At 41.8% G+C, this 24540-nt stretch overlaps 1 protein-coding gene across 1 annotated transcript in view; it reads left to right on the forward strand.

Annotated features, from left to right (window-relative positions):
* Nucleotides 1-24540, forward strand: part of Wwox (WW domain containing oxidoreductase) — a 943002-nt gene that overhangs the window by 303462 nt on the left and 615000 nt on the right. The gene's annotated exons all lie outside the window — the stretch shown is intronic.

Genomic DNA, 24540 nt, shown 5'->3' on the forward strand with positions numbered 1-24540 from the left:
AATCAATCAATCAATCAGTTACTTTATCTCTTTTTCTCTCAATAGATAGATATAGATGTGATATAGATTCTATACATATAATTATATATAGTTATATTGAACCTATATATAATATATAAATAATTATATGTATACACACACATATATACATATATATATGTATATATAAAATCTGATGTTTTTGAGACATGGTCTTTCTATTGTATAGCTCTGGTTCTCCTGGAACTTGCTATATAAACCAGGATGGCCTTAAACTAACAGAAATGCGCCTGCCTCTGACTCCTGAGTGCTAGGGTCAAAAGTGTGAGCCATCACACCTGGCCTAGAATCTCATAGACCAAAAGTCGCTTTATCCTGTTGTGTTCTCATTGACACTTGTCTGTATTAGCCTCACTCAGCAAAAGAGATTATATGATACAGAGTATGCTGGTAAAACTAGACTCTAAGAAAACCATTTCTGTCTTGAGAATGTTAGAACACTTTTTAAAAGTGTGTTTTATTGATGACTCACAAGACAGTATCTGATTGATGTTTGTTAATTGCTTGAGACAGGGTCCCAATGAAGCCTGGGATGGCCTTCCTATCTAGCCCAAGCTGGCCTCAACCAGCAGCTGATTGCTTTTCTTTTGTGTGTGTCTGCACATATGTGTAGGTACAAGTATGTACATGTGAAGGCCAGAGGCCATCCTTGAAGGTTAATTTTAGAAATGCTGCCAACCTTTGAGACAAGGTTTGTCATTGGCCTGGAGCTAACCTATTGGTCAGCTAGTCCCAGCGATTCTCCTATCTCCACATCCTCAGCCCTGGGATGACAAGCAGGTACCATCATGCCAAGCTTTCTACGTGGGAGTTTTCACACTTACAGTGCAAATGGTTTCACCAACCAACTGAATCATCCTTCCCACTCCTTAGCAAGTATGCCATGCCCTTCTAGCCAGAGTTTTTGTCAATTATCTCATATATATATATATATATATATATATATATATATATATATATTTTTTTTTTTTTTTTTCGAGACAGGGTTTCTCTGTGTAGCTTTGCGTTTTTCCTGGAACTCGCTTTGGAGACCAGGCTGGCCTCAAACTCAAAGAGATCCGCCTGCCTCTGCCTCCCGAGTGCTGGGATTAAAGGCGTGAGCCACCACCACCCGGCTCTCATATTATATTTTAATACATGTTATCATCTAACAGATCAACACATAGTTCTTTGTTTCATTCTTTGTTTTTTGTTTGTTTGTTTTTTGCTTCCTGCTTTTCTATCATTCCCTTTCCTTTATGTTCACTAAGGTCTTTCCCAGCCAGCTGTTTTCTGCCTTAAACATATCTTGGGGAGAATTTGATTTCTTATTTAGTTCATTTATTAAGATGGTTTGTGACAACAAACACTGACAATAGTCATGCCATGGTTGCTTATAGACAGGAAGTACTAGATGAATATATTGGTTTATTTAACTTATACTCCACTGCTTAGCATGTGGGCTCACCATCTGTTTTGGGTAAAGAAGCCAAAGCTAGCCAATTCAGTACTGCCAGTAAAAAAAAATCTTGTGTGTGTGCACGTGGGACTCCGGTGTGGGGGTGCATGTGTCTCAGCAGGTGTGTGGAGGTCAGACAACAGTCCCCCCTTCCACCTGGACTCTTGTTTACTGCTGCGTATGTCAGACTGGCTGGACCACCAGCTTGCAAGGATTCTCCTCTTCTGCCTCCCACTTGCTGCAGGAGCACTGAGGTTACAGGCATTCGTTACCATGTCCCGCCTCCTGTGGGATCCACGCTTGGGCCCTCGTGTTTGCAGGTCAAGCCCTTGAACCCACTGAGCCATCTCCCTAGCCCAGCACTGCCACTTGGATCCTGCAGAACTGTGGGGTTTTTAACTGCATATTTATGAATGAAACCCCTTGAACAGCATTGGATCAGCACTGGTCAACTTTTTGGTCTTTCTTGACCCAGGTTAGGTGTCGTTGGATTAATTAAATACTTTAATCTGGTTTTTGAACCACACACATATAGTTAAGCTCTTTTTAATTCAAACCCTCTTCATCCAAACTGACTTTTCATAGCTTTTTCCACTGAGAGTTCTTCTTCATGTACAAATAGTTTTCGGGAGTACCCATCTGCATTTCCCCACGTGAATTTGCTACCAGCACATTTTTATCATGGATATTTTAACTAGGAACCTATATTGCAAATGTGACAAAAAGACCTCTGCTGGCTTCTTAGCTGATGCACAAGCAATGGCCAACGAGTCCATTGATCTCAGTGTCTCACTTATCCAGGCTTGGTCTCTGAGTGTGTTGCTGAAGGAACTCTTCCTGTGCTTCCAACACTTTGGGTGTCACTCTTTAGCAATTGCTGATCAGGTGCCTTCTGTTGCTCAGAAAAGGGTATTTTTAAACTTTTTTGAATGCTACTAATTTTTTTCTTTGTTAGAACCAGTAAATGTGAAGTATTCAGATTTGTCTGTTTCTGAAGCAAATATTTAATGAAACAATACACTTACACTTACTGGCCTATGTTTGTCTGGTGTTGTGTGTTTTTTAGATTTTTGTTTTGGTATTTGGAGACAGGTTCTTACTAGGCAGCCCTGGCTGGCTTTGAATTGTAGTGAGCTTTCTGGTTCAGACTATATCATATAATAATCTGAATTACTAGGATTATATCATAATACCACAACTGGTTTTTGTTGTTGTTTGTTGTTATTGTTATTCGTCTTCTTGATTGTATTTTATTTTATTTTTTAATGCTGATTTTTACACAAGCTTCAAGACAAACTTTATTTCAGGGCTTACTATGTCTCCTTGGGTCCTTTGTCTCACACTATTTCATCTGCTATTGTCTGATGAACCTTTACCAAGTGCCTCTCCTGTGTGATATGCTATAAAGATTAGCAAGAACTAGAATGAGCCAGGTGTTATACGTGCCCTGTGTACTTACCTTTGAAGGGACAGAGTGATGAGAATGGTGAAGTAAGGTGACATGAGTACTAACTGGGACATGGAGCTTCCCCCCTTGGGTGTAGAGTCGGATGGAGTTGCAGAATAGAGATAGCATCTTGATTGATACTTGTAGGTTATGTGGGAGGTAAACATGAGTACACAAAAGGAACATATGGGCCTAAGTGTGCACCAGAGGATGGTGGAGCCCTGGGTTCAGGACTAGGTTAAGGGGGATGAAAACTTGGTCATGACAGTCTGCAAAACCTTATCACATCACAATGTAAAAATTATGATTAGCAAGACTTCAAACTTTATCTCATGACAGAGTTGATGTTTATAATGAAGACTCAAGTGATGAATGTGGGTTTGTAGGGATTTCCACCTCAAGGAAACTGTATTAGTTACTTTTCTTGATGCTGTGACAGAATCCTTGGTGTAGCAACTTAAGAGTTTATCTTTCTTGGCTTGTAGTTTGAGGAGACAGTATATTGTGACGGGGAAGGCATGGCGGCAGGAGCATGAGGCAGCTGGTCACATGGCATCTTCAGTCAAGAAGCAGAGAGAAAGGAATGCTCCTTCTCACCTCGCTGTCTTTTTATGAAACACCAGACCCTAGCCCATGGAATAGTGCCACCCACATTTCAGGGTGGGTCTTCCCAAAGTAGTTAACCCCAACGTAAAAAAAAAAAATTCCCTCACAGGTGTGCCTAGAGATTGGTCTCCTGGTGATTCTAAATTGAGAGCGCCAACTATCACAGAAATGTAGGTAACCGATACCATCAAGGACTTGGTCAAGTTTTATGGATCTTAGTGTTGCTAGAGTTTTCCTGGTTCTGCCTGGCCCACAGTCAGGACAAATCTCCCTCACCCTCCATTCCTGCAGCCGCTCAGACCCAACCAAGTAAACACAGAGACTTATATTTCTTACAAACTGTATGGACATGGCAGGCTTCTTGCTAACTGTTCTTATATCTTAAATCAACCCATTTCTATTAATCTATAGGTTGCCACGTGGCTCGTGGCTTACCAGTATCTTAACATCTGCTTCTCATCGTGGAGGAAGCTGGCAGTGTCTCCTTGCCTCAGCCTTCCACTTCCCAGAATTCTCTTTTCTCCTTGTCCCACTTATACTTCCTGCCTGGCTACTGGCCAATCAGTGTTTTATTTATTAACCAATCAGAGCAACACATTTAACATACAGAACATCGCACAGCATCTTAGGATGTTTTGTTGGTGATAATGACAGTGGCAATGATAACAGTGAGGACAGTGGTGATGATGGCAGTGAGGACAGTGGTGATGAGGACAGTGAGGACAGTGGTAATGATGACAGTGAGGGCAGTGGTAATGATGACAGTGAGGACAGTGGTGATGATGACAGTGAGGACAGTGGCGATGACAGTGAGGGCAGTGGTGATGATACAGTGAGGACAGTGATGATGATGGCAGTGAGGACAGTGGTGATGATGACAGTGAGGACAGTGGTAATGATGACAGTGAGGACAGTGATGATGATGACAGTGAGGACAGTGGTGATGATGACAGTGAGGACAGTGATGATGATGGCAGTGAGGACAGTGGTGATGATGGCAGTGAGGACAGTGGTGATGATGACAGTGAGGACAGTGATGATGATGGCAGTGAGGACAGTGGTGAGGACAGTGGTGATGACAGTGAGGACAGTGGTGATGATGACAGTGAGGACAGTGGTGATGACAGTGAGGACAGTGGTGATGACAGTGAGGACAGTGGTGATGATGACAGTGAGGACAGTGGTGATGATGGCAGTGAGGACAGTGGTCACAATGACAGTGAAGATTGTAGTGATGGCTGAGTTTTTAAGTTTGCCATCTTTTATTGAGCACCATGCCAGAAGTTGAGGCATTTCTGATTTTGATTCTGTGAAGATAAAATTCTCTTCCATTCCTTTGTTTTCTTTATTTTAGAGATGCAGTCTCACTTTGTAGCTGGCCTCCAACTTGAGATTCTCCTGCCTCAGTCTCCTAAGTGCTGGGACTACTGGTATACACTGTCACACTCAATAAGTATTCTCCACCACTATCAGGGGAGCAGGAAGGATAAAAATAGCTTGCCCAAGGCCACTTAACACTGGGCTGTGGAGTGGGATTCTAGTCCCTTCCAACTGACTTGAGTGCACCAGCCCTACAGTTGTACTGCTGATTATCTCTTGGCTCTAGTGGTGTCTGGGCTTCTTAGAGATCCTTTTGTGAAAGCAAAAAGTGAGTTGGGAAGAGGGAGATGTTTAGAATGGCAACCGTGAGATGCGCTGCAAGAGTTGAGCACTTAGAAATGCCCTGGGTATGTACAGAGACAGCATTGTGGGCACAGAAGCAGGAGAAATAATACCCATAACACTGAGGGAGGAAGTGTGGGAGGAACAAGACTTTGTAGTGTGACAGGAACATGAGCCTGCAGCAGGCAAGTACACGTATGGGATATACTCTTTTCTGAGTGAATTTGCTCATCTATACATGTGAGCTTGTGTTCATAAATGAACAAGTGAAGGAAAATATCTGATCTTTAAGTGTAATTTAGTGCTCGACTAAATATTTCCTTTCTTTTATTTTTTTTTAGGCAGTAGAATTAAATTTCTCTTACCTAGGGGTATCTGATGGAGCTAGTACATGACAATCTTCGAATATAATTTAATGTATTCTTCCTTCAGATAGGTATATTGTTAATTTCTATAAATTATGACTTCAAATGTGACTCCGTAGCCTCTCTGAAACATCTTGATAGATCTCTCTGTTGATGACTCTTAACTAATGATGTAAGACCCCAAGAAGAGGATCTGGGGAAGATACGTGTGTCACGTTTGTAATATGTATACCATTATTGTGGCCATTCATTATTTAAATAGCTGTGGCCTTTTAGTGAATTCCAACATTAACAAACCATGTTAACATGATTTAAAATATGTAATGAAATTTGTGATGCCATCTGATGACGGAGCTATCAAATTAGCACTCCTGGCGTTGACGGATCGCCCCTGGGAAGATTAGCTTGCATTGTTTGGAGAGAAAAGATGTGTGTTCCCCATGGGCTGGCAACATTGCTGCAGGCACCATGGTAGGTGATACTACCCGAGGGGTGGCTTGTTTGATGTTGAAATGTCACACAGTGTGTGCTCTTCCTACAATATTAATCTCCAATGTATTCAAGGGACTTGATGTATGTTCCAACTGAGTGGAGACATTCCCTCTCTCTCTCTGTGTGTGTGTGTGTGTGTGTGTGTGTGTGTGTGCATGTGCACACTTGCCTCTGTTGTTTTCTTACCGTTATCCTCATTATTGGATGTTTCCATGGACTTTCCTTGGATCTCCTGTTATGGTTCTCAACAGAATTATCCATCGTTAGCCAATGCTCCTCTGCAGATATGCCACAGTAGGGTTTTCTCTTAGTTCCGATTGTTGTTTGGATTCTTACAGAGGAATGGGTTCTTATGAGTCTTTGGGTATAGAGCATTACCAAGTGTCACTTTGTGATGTGTACATATGTCCTAGTCAAATGAAGGTGACTTCCTCCAAAGCTAGTGGTTGGAAGTACAGAATCTTTTTTCTTTTTTTATATTTGTATTTGTGTTTATATGTTTTCATGTATATATATATGCATGTGTGTGCAGCCCTCACAGAGACCAGAAAGGAGCTCTGGGTCTCCTTGGAGCTGGAGATAGAGGTGGTTGTAAGGTGCCACCGGATATGGGATCTGAACTCTGAAGCTTTGGGAGAACTGTACAGACTCTTAACTGCTGAGCCATCCCTCTAGCTCCATCTTTTCCTTGAGTCAGTATTCTTGTTGTTAATTTTGTATTCACAACACTTTATTCCCAAGTGCAAAGCATTTGTTTGGAGTCTAAACAGCTACTTTAAGATAGTGTCTGCTTTGATAGCATGGTTTTCCATGCTGGGGTTCTCATCTCTTGGTTTGGACCTGTTCTCACCATGTGTGACCCAAAAACCCGTGTTTGGGTTTTTCCTCTTCCCTCCTAATTCCTGCTCATCAGTGTTCATTTCAGTGGTATACAGACTAGTCTTAACCTTTCATCTACTCTCTTCTCCAACATTTAAAGCATAAGCAGTCATTTAAACTTACTGTGTAATGTGTGAAAAATAATAAATTTTAGCATTCATGCTATGAAGACAATCTGACATTGAAATATATGTTTCTGTGTGTCTTTGTAGATGTGCACATGCGTAAGAATATACCTATATGTGAGTTCATATATATATATGTATATATATACATACATATGTATAATACTTATATACATACACATATACGTGTGTGTATTTATATATGTATGTACAAACTCACACCTATACCAGTGGATGCCCATAGTTGGCACTAGGTTTCATCTGTATGTGAGTTGGGGGTGGAATTAGCTTGGAGAAGTTGAATTTGTGGAAGGAAAGATGATGAAGTGATTAGTGTATCCTTATTGGGCCGGGGGAATGGAGAAACACACACACACACACACACACACACACACACACACACACACACAATCCAAACCCTTTATTTCTAATAAATTCCACTTGCTGTGTCACTTCTGCATTTAATTTACTTAACTTGTATGATTATTTGACGCTTTTTCAGGTTATAACCTAGAGGGAATATATTATCACTGATGGCTTGGAGATACACATCCTTATGCACTAAACATGGTTAAGATGGGTTGGGCCTTCCTTCTGCCATCTCATATACCCCAACACTTATTGTGACCTTAGAGCTTATCTAGGCTGCAGCTATAGTTCAGAGGAAGAAACCAAAGCTAGGACTGTTACCAAGAGACCCTTTCCAGCTCATACCTAGGCAGAATGATGAAACATCCTTTTAACCATCTTCTGAGATATGTCCTTAGTTCTGGCTTATGGTATCTCCTCTTGAGTGTGTCTTGAATGATTGCATTTCTCTTGTCTGGCTAAATAGTTTAGAATGGTACATGACATAAACAGTGTTTGAACATTCAGCCAGTGGGTGATGTGTGTCTCCTGAGTGGAATGGGCTCCAATGGTTCATGTTGTAGTCTACTCAGCACTGCATGTGTATACTTCATTAATGAGGACTGTTACATTCGTCATTGATTGTTCTAGCAACTCATTTTCTAGTTTAGATGCTGGGAAACATTTAAAATAACACCGTCTACCCATTTGCTCTCCCTAAAGGCCCACTAGACATCACAGATAAAAACTGTAGGACTTAGCTGGGTGGGTGACAAATGCCTCTAATCCCAGCCCTGGGAAGGCAGAGGCAGGTAGATCTCTGTGAGTTTGTGGCCAGCCTGGTCTACAAAGTGAGTTCTAGGACAGCCATCACTGTTACACAGAAAAACCCCCGTCATGAAAAATGGAAAAACAAACAAACAAACAAATGAACAAACAAACCCCAAACTGTATGACTTGATTTTGAAATCCCAAGAAGTTGTACATAATAGATTTGTGAATAGTTAGTTCCTTATCCAAAACCCCACCAGGTCAAGGCTCTTCCCAGCTGCTTCGGGAGCTTCTCAACACCATATCTGTCACTTTCCCCTAATTTTTTTACCTTTTTTAAAATGCGTTAACCAAACTTCAGCATTTCTTTGGATGGCTTAACTGTTTAAGTTTAGAAGTACTTTCATACTTACCTCTTATTTCCAGTAAAGATTTACAAAAAAACTATAATTTATTTTATGTATATAACAATTTTTCTGCATGTACATGGTGCCTGCAGAAGTCAGAAGAGGTCATTGTATCTCTGGAACTATAGTTTATGGACCATTGTAAGCCACCATGTGGGTGCTGGGACCCAAATATGGGTCCTCTGGAAGAGCAACAAATGTTCTTAACTGCTCAACTGTCTCTCCTGATCCCTAGTAAAGGATATTTGTTTATTTTTATGTCTACACATGGCAGAATCTCCAACACTCTCAGGGCTCAAAACTAAAGCTGTTCATGTTTGTGCCATTGAGGGGAGTGGTAGAGCTTAGAGCTTCATAGGTAGATTTTCAATCATGTAAGATAATGCTTACCCTGTAGCCATATTTTTATTGTCATGCACAGTTGAGAAAATAGATGAAAGCAAAAGAAAAAAAAGTTATGAGATAGCAAAGTGCCTCTTCATGTCTTTTCCTATAAATCAAAAATAGTTTTCTTACAGAAAAGTACTCACTTGATTCGCTGGCCTCTTCTTTCAACTGACTACGTGTGATCATTGCCTTAAGCGGCTCTGCTAGTAAGCCAGCATGTTGGGCTTCCTCCTTTTGTGAAGTGCCAAGAGTTAAACAGAGGGACACTCAAGGATGCAGATGTGAGGGTATTCATAAAGCCAGGCTGCCTGCTTCCTGGGACGGTTACCCCACAGCAGGCTGTTCCTCTAGTGTCCATAAAGGCAAATCTGCCCTGCAGCTTAGTCTGTGGGTGCTGGCGTATTTTGCTGATAGTCTTAAAACCAGGACAGTTTATTATTATTACAATTACCATAAACTTTTTCAGCATAGTCTTTTATACATATTCAAGTGTAGCGTTTTCAGCAAGAATTAAAAACTCAATCCATCACTGCCCCGAAAATCTCCTTACCTGTGTGACTTTGTTCTCTGGTGGCACTTGGTATGTTCATTGTGATTTTTTTTTAATGAGTTCTTTTTTAAAATTATTTTTCATACAGTAGGTGGGATGAAGAGGGAGCATTTGCAACACAGAAGAAGTGGAAATATACACCACAGTCAGTAACCTGGGGAAGCAAAAACCACCCTGTGAATTTGGATGTTAGCTTTTGGGATCTTCTGTTGTTTTGAACAAGCTGGCTAAGAGTGAAACGAAAGAATCACAAGAAATCTTTCTGCATCTTAGTGGGTCCTGGGCCACTAGCCTATGACCATGAATATTAATATGCACAATCACATATATCCATCTTATTCATCCCCATGCTAAGATTGGCCTCGAGTGTTAGGTAGCTTGGACATTCCTGGAGTATAGTGATTCAGAGTCCAAGTGGCTTCCCTTAAAACTGAATTGAAATCTGCAAACATCCTTTAGATTGGTTTACTCTGTGCTGCTTTCAGTGAGTATCCTTAGCATAATTTTTGTTGGAGACCGTGGATCAAGAATTGTTTTTAAATAAGTCATTCTATTTGCTTTCCACAGAAGGAAGGTTCTCAATTATTATTCCCAGTTTACAAGTCAGGAAATCAAGGCCCTGAATGACCTGCCTTGGCCATGAGTTGCTAGGTGATGGAGCAGATCATCAGATTCAAATAGCTGTACCTTGAGGCTGTCCCTCACTGCCTGCCTCAGCACAGCTTCCAGGCCTCCTACCAATCCAGCTCCGACTCTAGGCTCTGCATGCACCATGCAGCTAGCCTAGCCAGCAGTGTGATATTCCAGCCGAAGAAGCTGGCTTACACCTCTGGTATTTGGGCTCCTCTGTGGCCAGGAGTAAGTAAGGGGATGTGTTGCAAGAATGAGTTCCGTTTTGCCTTCTGGGGTGTGATCATCAGGCCATTTCTGTCTATTCTAACAGCTGCTTAGTTGTTTCACTCTGAGGAAAGAACGATTTTCCAGGGCACTCATTTCGCTCTCTCTTCTCCACCCCTCCACCCCAAAGCCTTGTGTTTCGGGTGCATAGATCAGTCCTACCCAGACTGAGAACATAACAGAAATTGACACAGAGCTGCCTTTCCTTCAGGTCCCCACCATTTTATAGGAGAAAAAGCAGGTGTGTGTGGCCTGTGGCAGGTAGGACCTGTCACCTGCTGTGTCTTTGCTTTTATGAAACTCAGTGGGCATTGGATATGACCACTTATTGAATGTGTGGTGCAATAAAATTATTCTGTACCAGTCTGGTGTTATAGCAAGGTGGAGTGAACCTTGAGCTATTCTGGTGACCATAAAGAGAGGATGGATGCTTTGAGTTCAGCTTTAAATTGTTACAAGAGGAAACACCTCATGATTCTCAGGAGAAATCTGCAAGTATTTTCCTTGGAGGGCAAGGCTTGAGAAATACGGTCTGCGGACAGCAATAGGAGCATGAGTGTTGATCAGCTCACTCCCAGCTACACTTCCCACTTGTTACCCACACTAATCTCCAGGTTCAGACTCCATTGGTGTCTATCCACCTGTATTGGTGGTGGTTAAGTTGTCTAGTCCCTGCTGGAAGCTTGGTGCTATCGTAAAGCTAAAGAATTCCATGTTTGATTTTTTTTTTTTTAACCCAAGTAAAATGATGCCCTTCACTCTCAAAAATACTTGTACGTTAGAATTCTAATTCTTTGTTTACATGCCGAATCGTAGTTCCTCCAGTGCCCTGTGTCTGGTCCTCCAAGCAGTCCCTGTCAGAGCCTCTGCACTTCCATGGTCATTTACCCAAATGAAAAGCTAATTAATAATGAGAGCGAGCGAGAGAGCGAGAGCGAGAGCGAGAGCGAGAGCGAGAGAGAGAGAGAGAGAGAGAGAGAGAGAGAGAGAGTGTTAGAGAGAGTGTTAGAGAGAGTTAGAGACTACTACATACAAGAAACAAATCCAGAGAAGCCAGTGGTATGTAGCCAGTGTTACAAATCCAGGACTCATTTGAAGCAAGAAGAAATAAAGACAAACCAAACGGGTCCCCTTGCAAAATACCCACACAGGTCCATATAACCTAGAGAGATGGGCAAGGCGTCCAGGGGCAGCTGTTATTTCAGCACAGCACTGTTTTCAAAAATCTCTGCCATTCCTGGATCAAAAACTCTTTACAGGTCATTCCTGAATTCGTTCCCTGTGCCCCATGTAAAAACACCCTATGAGTGGGTGGGACATGCCCTGTGAATTATACCTTATTTATTATCGCAGGGCCCTCCCTTTTTTTTCCATCCAGCTTTGGAATTATGGGCTGGGGCAGTTTTTAATACTCTATTTATTTTAGGGAGGAAAATGTTTTTCTTGCTCCGTAACATTCATGCAGTACCAACTGCTGGCAGCTTCCCCGGCATTTAAGGAAATATTGTTGTAAGGCTTTTATGTTCCGTCCTTCAATCAGCCGGAGCCAGCAGTATCCCCACAGAAGGACCCTCAGCAGACCATTTGCAGCATTTTGCTACAATTAAACTCCTCTGGTTTTAGCCCTCAGGCAATTTAGTACCTTTTTACATATGCACATTATGAACTTTTGACCAGGGTCTAGCAGTCATATATTAGAGCTCTGCTCTTGGAAGCAGGCTTAACAAGTTCCTCTGAGTATTGGGCTTGGAGTCAGTTGTGGAAAAGGTAATTGAAGCAGCTTGTAGCGAGGCCATTCAGAATCTCAGCGATGATCCTAAATATCGCCCTCTCTCTTCTCTCGCTCACTCCTCTCCCCCTCCAACCTTTCCTTGTTTCCTCTGGAAGCTGGTAGCAAGAGCTTTCAAAGTCTGTGATTGATCTTTTATTCAGTAGCTAACGAGGGCTGTGATTCTATTAGCGTGCTACAAGGCAGGAGAACAGTGATTTAATGAAGTGTCTAGTGAGCCGGCCATAGATTTATCCTGTTGTCGCTAATTTGCGGTGTGGTGGCGAGCGTAAAGGAAACGGCGCTCGCACCGCTATTAGGCAGGTATTTCCTTAGTAAATTGTTGTAAGGTCAGGTACAGTTATCTGAGCCAAAGCAATGCCTCCCCTCTTCAGTGTCTACAGATGACAGCCGCCGTGCTGAGCGCTCACTGAAGTGGAACTGGGAGATCAGAGGTCCGTCTCCAAGTCGCCCTTAGCGGAGGCAGGAGCAGATGAACTGCCAAGAAGGAGTAATAGAGTCATAATTGGTGATTAGAACGGGAAAGGTGCGATAACATCTTAATACAAACTGGCGTATGTTATAGTTACTGTCAGTTGTTGTAAACTCGCCCTGCTGCCCGGACTAGTTCCGTTCCCCTTGATTAGCTCTGAGAAACGAGGCGCGGGCAATGGGAGAGCCACACTGATGACATCCGGGCCAGCTGCGGCTGCTTCCCAGGGTCTTGTCCCAACTCCACTGTTTGTCTTGGGTACCCATGCTTGTCCCCTCCCAGGACTTCACCGTAGTAACCTCTCTCTACAACCCTGGGAATACTGTGATTTCGTGAAGTGTCCTCTAATCCTGTCTCTTTCCAGGCACTGCGACCTTGCTGCACACTGGCTTGGAGACTGGTTGTTTTGCCTACCTTTGCGAAGGGGAAGTAGTTGCCTCATGTCAGTGCTGTTTACTGCTGCAGTTCAGTCTCACGTTAATGCATTTGCTCTTGCTGTACCCGACAGAAAACACAGAATGCACGGCACAGAGGGATGAGAACCTTGGCACCAGTGTTCTCCAGAATACATGCTGGAAGTGTCCTCACAGTATATATATTTAGATGATGACCGTCTGTGGTAAGGGCAATTGAAGCAGTTCTTAAGACACTTCATGAAATGCTAGGTGGCTGAAAAGGAGCACCATTGAAAAGCAAGGGGTCCAAACCCATGTTGATACTGACAGGGGATGTTTCCATGAGACATAGCATAAGTGTTCTTTAACTCCATAGAAGGTTTCAGCGTGGTCCAGACAGGCTGAGGAGCTCTCATTATTGATAAGTACATGACTGGTCATTTGTATTGGTTCCTTGTTGCCTCTCTCATCACTGGGTTACACAAGCACATCTGGACTGTTTGCAAAAGGAAAGGCTTGACTTGTCGCTTATATTGATTTGAGTTGAATAAGCCATATCTGGATGCCTGGGACAGAAAATGAGATAATAGGCATGGATGTATCTTATATACTAGTTGCCTAGTAAGTGATTCTATTTCCTGTTTCCCACACAAAGCACCTCACCCAAAATCCTGACTAAGAACAGTGGTGACAAATGCCTGTAATATGTTCAGTGCTTCCTGTGTGCCTGCATCTATTCCTGTGTGTCTTCAACTATTCCTCCAAGAAACTCCGTTCTTTAACTGGTAAAGCTGAAGTCTAGCAGGGTTTGCACGCAAATCTATCTGTACTTTCTTTTATCCATCTATACAGAAGTGAACCTCTTGCTTAAATGCCTCATTTCCTGGGGGTTCCCCATTCGTTCTGAAGAACAGACATTGCACCTCTCCTTAGACATTCCAGCCCTCCCTTTGGCTGTATGATGGTGTTGATTCCTCAAGAAATACCTGAGAGAGGAGAACTAGTTAGTGTTTCATGTGTTATCATGTCTCACACATTTTCCAAAGGGGTTAGAAATCATACTGACCTACATGCAGGGCCATTTCACACTGGTGCTGAGAAAGGATTTGCTAAAGAATCATCAGGCTGTGGGATAGGGACATGGCTCGGTGGATAAGAATGCTTTCCAAGTAAGAAGACCTGAGTTCAAATGCTTAGCTCCTATAATAAAAGCCAGGTAGAACCTGGCATGTGCCTGTAACTGCAGCAGCTACAAGGGAAGAAGCCAGAGGGTCTCTGGGCTTGCTGGCTACCAGCTTAGCTCTAACTTCAGTGAGAGACCCTGTCTCAAGGGAAGAAGGTAAGAAAGATACAGCAGGACACTCAGCATGCTTCTCTGATCTCTGGAAGCATGTAAGTATGCATAACCCCCTACATGTACACATATTGCATACACACATACAAACACACAGAGAACTATTAATTTTATGACCTCAAGTCCAATATCCCTAAAAAAATGACTTCTGTGTACCCAAAATCTCTTAACATGATAAGTTTCCCAGGTTATGGCCTTATTTTCTATCTATACAACCTGTTTGCTTATAGAGACCTCCCATCCCCACACTCCTTGGAAGGTAAATTACCAAACTTCCTTTTATTTGCCTCATAAATAATGTCCCTCATGAGAGGGCATCAGCAGTATAAGCAACACACACGGTTTTTTAAGAAAGAATATTCTGTTTCATAGATTTTTTTTTTCTGTCAGAAGAAGTAATCTATAGAATGAGAGTTGCATTCACATGGGCTTTTGTTGTTTTTAAATTAGAAGAGGCCATCATGCCAGACCCAAGAGGTCACACCATATGTGATCCCATTTATACAATATATCCAGAGCAGGCAAATCCACAGAGGCCAGCATGCAGGTTGGGGTGGTCTCCAGAGGCTGTGGGAAAAGGGAATATGAGAGAAAGGCTACTAATGGGTTTGAGGTCTCCTCACAGGGTTTTAGGGACATTTGGAATCAGGTGGAAATGCTGGTTATCCACCTCCATGTATGTACCAAATGCCACACAATCACATGCTTTAAGATGGTTGACTTTAACTTGTATGAATTGTACTCAGTCACAGGGTGGGGAGCACCTAAGGAGCAATGCTTGGCACAGAGGGAGTGTTAAGCTGCTCGTTTCCCCCTTCCCATCTGTAATAGTCACAGTATGACCAGGAAAAGATTAGACTGAGGGTGAAGCCTGACAAGCAGAGCTCAGAGGTGGAACATAGTACCCACTTCACATGGTGCTGTGCGCAGTTGCAGATGCATGCCTGTCTTATCATCTCTTGACCACTCTATTGATTAGTTATGTGTTTGCCTGTGGTATTAATAATGTATACCTTGAAAAATCTATGTGCATTATAGTCTTTGATCTTACTCTGAATTTCAAAGCCAAAGATTCCATTTTCTTTTTCTTTCTGTGTTTTTTTTTAATTTTCAAAGAAGTAAACTAGAAATAATTTTAAAACTTCTTTTCCCTTGCCTGATGAACAAATTCTGAATGACTTGTATCCATGTTAATAAGCTATAGATTATGCACATGAATAGGAAGCATATGTGTAGCATACATATACATACACACAGATACATATGCATATACAGCCATCTACATATACATACTTAGGTATAAGCATTACATTTATGCACACATGCAAACATATCTTAAGAGAAATAAAAAATGCTTACAGTTCAAGCTTCATGTATTCCAGGGATGAGGGCTATCTGAACATGAGTCTTACTCATCTAGTAGATTAAAACAGAAATTAAAGGCTTTGGACTAAGACAGGATCAAAGGGTCTCTTTTCATTGTTCTTTTATTGTTTATTGACTTCAAAAAGACTTCTTCATTTAAACTGACTTTAATGTCTCTTGAATGCTCTTTTGTAAAATGACTTTGAAAACTCGGGGATAATGTCTTCATTAAGTGGAAGAAAAATCTTCGGAAAAATATAACCGTAACTTGGCTTTCATTAGGGTAGAAGGAGATAAAGCCTTGGTTAATTAATGCCTGTTCCCCTCTGTTGAGAATTGTAAGGAAGAAAGGAATGAAATTAGTACTTATAAAAGCTTAAAGGAGATATCCTAGCGCTGGTGCTTCCTGCCTCTGGTCCTAGAATTTAGAAGACCATACTTCTTTGTAACTGTGGCAGGACTAGAATATTCTAGATCCAGAACTCTTTTGGGATCTCACATAAATGTAAACTCTGTGGCATGAGTCACTCTGGCCTCTTTCTACCTTTTGGCTTTGTTTTCATTCTATGTGTCTCTAATACTTGTTTAGAGTGCAGAGTTCTGAGGTGAGGGAATCCCCTGTGTGCTTTAACAAAGACAAAACATCCCACCTCTTTCATAATGTACCAATGCAGCATCAACTTTCTCAGAAGCTGTACTCACTGTCTGGGGAATGTCCCTGGCCTCTAGGTGCCTAGGGAATCCTTATACGGAAGATCTTCATTTGTCTGAGGCTTTTTTTTTTTTTATTACACGCATCATTTATTTATTTAATGGGTGGGTTCTGTAGCACATGTCTAAAGGTGAGAGCATGATTTAGAGTTCAGTTCTCTCTTTCTACCATGTGGAAGGACCCAACTCAGGTGCCCTTACCCTCTGAGCCATCTTGCTAGCCCTAGTCTGAGGTTTTCTACCTCTTTTCTGCTTGGCTTCTATTTTTCTAGAGAGCCATTCTGCTCCTTTAGTGCAAGAACACAGTTCCATGCTGCCTTTCTTTTTCTTTGAACTCCATAGGTAAACAAACACCAGACCCCAAATCCAAGCCACCCTCCAAAGTGCCTACTAACTGATCACTCTGGCACCTCGTCCTTCCCTCCCCTGGCATGACTGAAACAGTAACATTGCAGAGGAAGCATGGCTCAGCCAGGTTATAAGATCTTTCCTTGTGGTCCACACAGCCGGTGGAAGGCAGTTCTTCACAAGGCCAGCTCGGGGCACACATTCCGCCTTCTTCCAAGACACATTGAAGCCCAATGAAATGCTCTGCACCTGCAGTCAAACTCCCCAGGAGAGTGGGGACGGAGGATTGTTTGCACATGTAAGTTGGAGAACATTTTGTGTGGCATAGTGAGACTCCTAGCTCCAGAGAGACACACAGAGAGACACAGAGAGATACAGAGAGATACAGAGAGAGAGAGACAGAGAGGAGGAGGGAAGGAGAGGCGAGCACAGGAGATGATAACAGGAGTGAGCAGGAGAGAGAGGAGGGATTGGGACATCAAGCCATCCTAGTTTCTAAGTAAGAAAGAACACTGTGATAAGTAGAAAAAATAGGAATACAATTTGGAATAGAGCAGCTGTAAAGTAGAAATGCGGTTTGCTTGTGTTAGCTAGCTCATCCACCTAGGATACATTGCTGAGCCAGTCTGAGCCTCAGTTCCTCACCTACCAAGTGATGATGATACTATTTCCTTCAAGCATGGAGGTTTCGTCCAGTGAGAAGAAAGGGTGCAGCAGCAACCCATGTTTTGATTCTATACTGTCACAGATCTGCTCTGGATTTTTCTCTGGAGGTCACTAAGACTTCTCTTGTCTCACCCCTCAAAGATGTTCAAGAATGACACTCCCTGCCACTGTGTTTTTCCCTCTAGTGGTTCTCACTGGCTTCTCCGTGCTGATTGTGTCTGTGGATGGAGAGATGGGGGATTGGCTTTGCTCTCACACCTGTGCAGTCCTGCTGGCCTTACTCTGCTGTGAATGCTCAGATGCCAGTCAGTACTAGATTTCAGAGGCAGATGTGAATACCGTGGGTGATAAGTGGCACAGAGTCACTGTCACTGTGTTGTATAAACTCTCAGAGATTATACATGCCCTCTCCTGAGAAGGGTAATTTAGCCTCCAAACCACCCACTAAGATTTCTGCCTGTAAAATATTTAAGGACTGCTAACCATAAAGACATTTCCTTTTCACAACTTGTTTCACATTTAGGAGGAGGCAAAAAAGGAAAATACAGGTCTGAGTAATTTATAAAAACTAAGCTCTCGTGCTATTAAATGTGTTGGCTGACAATAGCTCTTGGAGAGGGGCTGAAGGCAGAGAGAAAGTGAGCAGAAAGAGAGCAGGTTTTCAATTGAGATGGCAGGCTCCACAATGCAGTGTGATGGCGGCACCATAAATCACCCATCCAACACGACGCCAACTTCCCCTAGAAGCTATCATGGGGTGTGCAGAAGGCCTTTTCAAGTACAAAGTCCAGTAAAGAGATCTGGAAAACTGAATCTTAAAAACATTATAGGTTGCCAAGACATGCCTTCCTCCCAGTGAGGAAGAATGCGTAGATTTACCTTATACTGTGGGCATCCAGGCTTGGCAATGTTTTCCCTAAGATGACTGTTCTTGCAAATGTGTGAAGTCTTGTGGAATAATCTTTTTGTACACTGTGATTGGCTTAATAAAAGCTAAATAGCCAATTGCTAGGCAGGATTTATGGGGCAGAGAGGACACTGGGAAGAAAAAGGCAGAGTCACCAGCTAGACATGGAGGAAGCAGGAAAGTAGCATGGGTAGTACAGAGCAGAGGTAATAAAGCCAAGAGGCAGAAAGTAAATTAATAGAAATTGGTTAATTTAAGTTATAAGAGCTAGTTAAAAACAAGTGTAAGCTATTGTCTAGGCTTTCTTAATTAATAAGAAATCTCCATGTGGTTATTTGGGAGCTGACAGCTGGGATAGAGAAAGACTAGCTACAGTGAACTACAAATCAGGTGAGTTGATGCTGGATGACACCTAGAGATGTTCCTTTGGGTGTTTGTTTGACACGGTTAAAACAAACCAATATGTGTGACCCAGAGTAAGAAACAATGACATGTGAATGATATTCTCAGGAACTCTGCAATGTCCACATTTTAGGTTGGTGTATTACTAAAGGCAATGTTAATAATGGCTGCAAACAAGCCCACACATGCACAGTGATTTACATACAATCAGAATCTATTTATTGCTTCCAGAACGATCAAAGTTACTTTTTTGAGCTACCAAGCAGTTCTCTTCTAAATGATGACATGGGAACCCAGGCTCTTTCCATCTTGTTGCTCTGTCTTCTTCAACTCATTGATTTCACAGCTGTTGTGCTTGTCTATATAAGATTAATGCAAGAAGCAAGAACATGTAGAGTCACAGGAGAAGAGGATCATTTGGAGGAACAAATAAATGTAGGAGTGGTGCATTTCTTTACATCTTAGGAAGACAGGAAAAAATATGGTTTACCCATGTGCCCTGGAAGAAGTGGACACAGAACCTCTTTGTGCTGGCTGATGGGCTATGGTTTGTTTGCAACCTGGACTCTCAATTTTTTTCACTCAAGTTATTCATACATTTGACTCTAAAACAACCATAGATAATGAACCAATTTCCCTGTCCTCCATGCTTTAGCCTTGTCAGCTCTGCTCTTACTGTCCAGTGTGTTAAGTGATCTTTCCTAGTTTCTTCTGACATGTCTGGAAAATATGGTACTTCATAGAGCTCCTGGCAAAATATGATGACCATGTGGAAATATCTAGTCAGCACAAGTATGCTGGGATCTATAAGAACTTCTCTGTCAGCTTTTTTTTTTTTCTTTCCAGAAGGACTGGAAAGATGTGGCTGGTGATTTTGTTCTTACTTCCTTCCAATTCAGGATATAGATTCAGTCTCCAGCTGCTACCATTTTCTTGGTTCCATGACTCTGCACAAAAGAGGCGGAAATCAAATAATAGAACAGCCTTCACATTGTAGAGCTACTACTGACCATTCTCAGCATCCACATCAGTCAGTCATGTTTCTTTATCCAAGATCTGCTCTTCCCCTCCTGCCAATTCATGAATCACAAATAATTATATCAATGCCACATGCAATATAGGTGCCCTGAGGCTGAGGGCACTTTGGGAATGTGACCGTCATCCCTCACCTCATTTTACTAGTTCAGCATTTGCAAAGAATAATGAAGTTTTGCTTCAGCAAGAGAATGAGCCAATGCAATGTTTCTGCAACATCACCAGCTGTAACCTACAAAGTGCTTCATCCAGTTTTGTGTCCTGCTCTCCAACACATTTTCTCTCTGGTGGATTTGGGTTGTGATCATCTTGGAACGGTTGATCGTGCGTGAAACCTGAAGTGCTATGTGAAGTTCTTGCCTTTCCTGCTACTCTTACTCCATTTTCCTTTGTGACTTTGTACCAAGAACATTGATATTATAGTAATTGCCTAGTGGTATTTAAAAATCTTATATGGGCCACGTTGGTCAGATGATAAAAAAATAAATAGTCCTTGAACATCACCTGGTCTGAACGAGTCTGGAAATTCTATCACTCTCAATCCTTATCCACATCTTCAACAGCAGCATTACAATGACACTCATGATCATAATAATTATTTCCATGTGAAGGAATACTGTAAATATCTTCAAAATGCAGATGTACGAATACACAAGAAAAGTTTTAAATATTGTTAATGAATCAATTTGTAATCATTCATTTCCATTCATTAAAACTATTCTGGATAACCTATATCAGCTTTTGACTCTGCACATATATACATCAAATATTATAAAGATACTTCAATTTAAAAAAAAATATTATGGTACATATATTTGGGTTGTGTGTGTGCCTATGTGCACACATACATGTGGTCACGTGTGCATATGTGCCTTCACAGGTACACATGCTATAGTGCTCTCATGAATGTCAGAGAACGACTTTCAGGAGTTAGTTCTCTCCTTCTACCTTGTGGTCTCTATTGTTGTGCTGTGTACTATAGGCCGTCCTGCAAGATTCTGGGTGGTTCTCTTGTCTCTGACTGCATTTCCCAGTAGGAGTGCTAAGATTACAGATGCACACCACCAAAACTGGTGTTTTTACTTGAGTTCTAGGGCTCAAACTCAGGTCCTCACATTTTCATGTCAAGGGTTTTGCCCACTGAGCCATCACACTGCAGTGCCTGATACTTTTTTAACACAGAGATGTGATATAATTCAGACTTTTCAATTTATTCAGTAAAGCCATTCCAGTTAGAGATTGTAGGCTAATTGCTCCCGTGGCTATTCCTAGCAGCCTTGCTTACAAAGGTCAGAGGATTGATAGAAAGATGGAAAAGTTAACACTGTAAATTTTCACTTCTGTATGTATTTCAAATTCAAACCCCAGCCACGCATAGTCTTGACTGTATGTTGCATTCACATTGTTCACTGCATCGATGATGGAATTATGATCAGGGAATGTGATCTGCTTTGTATTTCAGAAAACAAAGCCGTGTGTCTCTAGTATTGCACGTGTTAGAGTTACCAGTCCTATAAACCTCTGCTTATTTGTAAATAAGAGAAAACTGCAGGATCTTGATGACTGTTTCTAAGGAAGACATTTAGAAAGTTTAGAGTGACTTCTCTCCAGAGAAACAAGCTGATCTTACTGTTCTATTGAGAGCATACAACTTGGAATGCTTATCAGTAAGCTTATGGAGTCAAAGAAAATGGTGTCATTTCTTTCTCAGAGACGGAATCATCACCATAAACCCAGGACACAATGGGATTACTGGCCTACTTCCTGGGCCAACTCTGGCCCATTGTCTCTTTTTGTGCAACTTGAAAACCAAGAACTCTTCTTACATTTAAAAATGGTTAAAAATATTTTAGAAGGAAACCAGTAATTTGTAGTATATGAAAAATACACGAGATTCATCTCTAACCAAGTTTTATTGTGGTGCAGAAATGTAGTTCAGTGGTAGAGTGTGATTGCTTGCCTAGCATGTGCAAGGCCTGGGAGTTGATTTCCAGCACCACAAGAAAACAGACGAAGTTATATTGGAACAGAGCCCTGTCTATCCCTAGGCAGTGCCCGAAAGAAACAGTTTTAACTGATGTGGTTTGGCCCACAAAGCTGGAAATATTTACTTAAGACTCTTTCAGACAAAGATGACCTACTCACCTGAGAACAGGGGAGACTGGGGTAGCTTTGTGGCCCTTCTCCTCCAGTGAACTGTGGGGAAGTGGGAAGGTTTACCATACTATTTATTGGAATTTTTTGGCCATTAAAAAACAAAATAAAACAAACAGAACCCCAATTTTCCATCCCACCCTTCTTCCTTCCTTTCCTTACTTCTTGACAGGGTTTACTGGTCAGGCTGGTTTGGAACTTGCTATGTAGGCTGGACTTGAATTCACAGATATCCATCTAATTCTGCCTTCAGGGTGCTGTAATTAAAGGCATTCACCACCATGCCAACCCAAACAAACTGTTTTGGTGTGTGTGTGTGTGTGTGTGTGTGTGTGTGTGTGTGTGTGTGTGTGTTTATGTACATGCCTGTGCGCAAGCACAGGTTAGGGAACTTGCTACACTTTTATTTTATTTTATTTTATTTTATTTTATTTTATTTTATTTTATTTCATTCTTTGTAATGCTCTTTAGCAAATTCCCACCTTGACTTTTCCTGTTTGCCCTCCTCTTTATTCCCAGGCCTTTGCAAAGTGGGCATTACAGTGTTAGCCAAGGGTACTTCAAGCAACCAGTGGCCTTCAGCAGGCTCAGAAGAGTGACCTTTAAGATTACCGAGACAGGGTGGGGTGGGAGGCTGTCCCTAACTCTATAGTCACAGTATTAATTTAGGGGTGATAGGGGAGAGTGCTCTCTTTTTATCTGTTAATTCCTTGGGGAAGTTCTCTGCAGAATGAATAATCTTGAAATGTGTAATAAAGTTACCTATCAAGACCACTTTTACAGAGAGATTTAAATGTGATAATAAGAATAAAAGAAAATGAAGTGACTTTGAGGGCATCTTCTTTTATAACAGCCCTTGGTCCCGACTGTTAAGCACACCGTAAAATGACTTTTATACATTTATGGATTGAAATGGTTCTGCTGAAATTTTAAGTGTTAACATTGTTCAAACTTCCATTACCAACCCCTCTCACACGGTTACAAAACAATTTCCTATTTGACATTTTGATCACACTACCCCAGGACGGGAAAGCTCCTTGTTTCCTGCCGTCCTGAGGCTCTGCTGACTGATTTGAGCACCTTCCTTTGGAAGGCCAATGCTGTCTGTTTGCACATTTTACTCCAGTGCACCCTGGACAATGATCTCAAGAGAAGGTATTTTGTAGGGGAGGATAGAAACTTAACCTTCTTTTAAAGGATGGTTTTCATGGAAAAGAAAGATTACTTTTCTCCTTCCTCACCGTGGTTCCTCCTTTTCTACATAGGAGCTATTTTGTCATAATCCTTAAAACTTCTACAGAATCAAACTACAGTTCATAAACTGCACCTTATTTTTTGTAACAGTTTTATTGAGATATAATTCACATACCATTCAATCTGACCCTCTAAAACATACATGTCAGTGGCTTTTAATGTATTCATGGAGCTGGGCAGTCAGCACTACAATCAGTTTTAGAAGGTCCTTATTACCCTGATAGTGGTCACCTGGCAGTCGGCAGCCTGTTTCCTCCCTAGCTACTGCAGCCGCTGATCTTCCTGTTTCTGTGCTTTGTTTATAATTAGAGTCACCCACTCCCTGCCCCTCTGCTTGTCCCTGGCTTCTTTTAGGATCATGCTGCCACCATCAGTATTGAATTATAATGCCCAGCCTCTCCCTTAATACCATTTTCTTATAAGTGCAAAAATCTTAAAATACATATACAGAAATATCTATAGGCTTATATAAGCATCCTGGCTCTTTTGAGTTAATTGCTATAACCACCATGGTAGCTACAGAAGCTCATGTTGTATATGGAAATGCAGGGTAAAGCTAATGCTAGTTAATTGGTCCTTAAAACCTCTCTCAATACATCTGTGAGCACATGTAGAGGAAGAGCCAGCTCACTAATGAGATAAGTCCAGAAACCACTGCGTAGGCCTTGGCCGTATCTCTGATGCTTGAAGCTGCTGCTGTTCTGTCCCTGTGCTTCTCTCCCTGTGAACTGAGAGCCCAGGACCTATGCCCCTGTGTTGTCTTGCCTTCCATCTTAACCCGGCAAATGCTGCTCTTGCTGAGATAGGAGCTGGTGGGAGGTGAATAGATACAGTTTATACTTACCTTCAGGGAAGATTAAGGTGTTCCTTGGTTCTAAGTTAGTCCTTGGGCGAGTTAGGCCTATTTGAAAGAGACTAACTTCATACTGAAGATAATTGAGGCCATGGGAAAGTGTTGAAGAATGGTCCTCATATTTCTTGTGATGTAATGAGGGGAAGTTGGGAGGTGTACATGCCTCATTCTTCCTGCACCTCCCCAGGACTGTCCTTTGTTCAGATGCTTGTGTCCTGGTCTGTCACGAATACACCCATAGATATAATGAATGGTTTCAGTATTACCAAATCCAGGGAAAGTTGGGCAGTAAGACAGGTGGTGTAGATTTGCTGGATGTAAGTGGGGAAACGGTTTTTGTCTTTTATTTCAAGACCTGTCTCCCATTATCACAGAGGATGGAAAGTCCGCTTAAATTATAAGCTAGCTAATTGCTTCCTCAG

Source organism: Peromyscus maniculatus, chromosome 5, assembly GCF_049852395.1.
Source record: "Peromyscus maniculatus bairdii isolate BWxNUB_F1_BW_parent chromosome 5, HU_Pman_BW_mat_3.1, whole genome shotgun sequence".
NCBI lineage: Eukaryota > Metazoa > Chordata > Mammalia > Rodentia > Cricetidae > Peromyscus > Peromyscus maniculatus.